Source organism: Tamandua tetradactyla, chromosome 2, assembly GCF_023851605.1.
Source record: "Tamandua tetradactyla isolate mTamTet1 chromosome 2, mTamTet1.pri, whole genome shotgun sequence".
Classification (NCBI taxonomy): Eukaryota; Metazoa; Chordata; class Mammalia; order Pilosa; family Myrmecophagidae; genus Tamandua; species Tamandua tetradactyla.
In genome coordinates this window covers 187,685,151-187,686,854 of record NC_135328.1, presented here as the reverse complement: position 1 = coordinate 187,686,854, position 1,704 = coordinate 187,685,151, and positions in this window count along the sequence as shown.

The following is a 1,704-nucleotide window of genomic DNA, read 5'->3' as shown; positions in this document are numbered from 1 at the left end:
TGTGGCGATGGCCACGCCTTTCTCCCCTTCAGGGTCAAGTCTTTGGCACATCTTTCCAGTTGGGGAGAAATACGGAGTAGCTAAGATCTAGGTCCCCAGGGAGGGGGGACACCTCTGGCAGCTGCTGGTGCTGGAGAGTGAGGGAGATTTTGGAATAAAACCTAGATTCCAAATCCCTGCTCCATCACTTACCAGCTGTGTGGCCATGCCTAAATTACCTAACCTCTCTGAGCCTTAAGATTTTCATCTGTTCTGAGGGTTCAGTGAGATGAAATATGCAAATGCCTGTTAAATGGCAGAGGCTCTATGAATGCTGCGGAAAAGTCTTGAAGGGTGCAGACACCTGCAGCGACCCAGATGATGTTGAAGTCAATCAAGCTCCAAGAAGAGAGGGAGGGAGTCTCACTTTGTAGGGGGCCGAACAGCTGCTGTGCAGCTTCACTTCAGATTGGATAAAGGAAAATGGGCTAAAACCATAATGAGGGGGAGTTAAGTTAGAGCAGAAAAGATGTACTGGTTTTCTTGAAGGGGGTTGTGAATAATCAAGTCAGGCTGTGGAATCTCCTTTTCAGAAGAGGAAGGGAGAGCCCTGACTACTGAGACAAGGGCACAGGATCTTTTCCAGTGGCAGGGGAATGGATGAAATGATCCCTGGAGTGCCTGATGACAGAGGGACAGGGGGTGGTGGATGGCCAGAGAAAATGGAATGGTTGGGCCCCAAATGCTCAGTGTCTTGGTCAGGAGGCAAACACCATTTCAGAGTTGGTCCTGGGCCCCCTTCAACCACCCCCCCCCCCCAAAAAAAAAACCTCTCCTCTCCCCTCTGCCCTGAGTCTCACCGGCCCTTGGCTCTGCCCCATGCCTAATCAAACAGCCTGAAATGCTGAAAACTTGATGTTTATTTTATTTTATTTTTTTACACACTTGCATAACTCCCTGACAAGCCACGCCAGGCGTTGGGCTTTTTGTTTGGTTTTGTTTTGTTGCATTGAGAGAGAGAGAGAGAGAGAGAGAGAGAGAGAGAGAGAGAGAGAGAGAGAGAGAGAGAGAGAGAAGGAATAACACAAACCACCCTGTCCTAGAAGCTGTCTTAGGTCAGGCAGTGAGCTCAGGTTTCCCGCCTGAGGAAAAGTCTGTGGGAGTTGGGGGGCCTCGCTACCAGATTCAGGAATGAGTGAGAGAGAGAAGAAAGCCACCTGGGTCAGAGCAGATAATGAATTAGAACCATGTGACAATAAGCATGAATAATAAAGAGCATTACTTGTGCACTTAATATATGCCAAGCGCTTTACTAGGTGCTTTGCATACATTGCTACTTAGTTTCACAACCATTTTATCCATTTCTTTATTGCTTTCTTCTTTTTCTCATTCCCCCGCCCCTTTTTTTGAGGAGGTGCATCGTCCAGGAATTGAACCTGGGTCTCCAGCATGAAAGGTGAGCATCCTACCACTGAACCACTCATGCACCCTCCCCTTTATTATATAAATGTGAATTCTGGGCCTCAGAGACTGTCAAGTAAATTGCTCAGAGATGCACAACCCATAAGTGGCCAGCCCAGTTCTGGTCATGCTAAAGGATAACCAGGGAGCCATGTGGTCCTGAGAGCATTCTGACAAGAAATTCTCTGCCTTTCTCCTATCCTTCAAAATGCCTGCATGAAGCTTCTCCCAGCCACCTCGCAAGCCCACTTCTGGAGCTGTGTG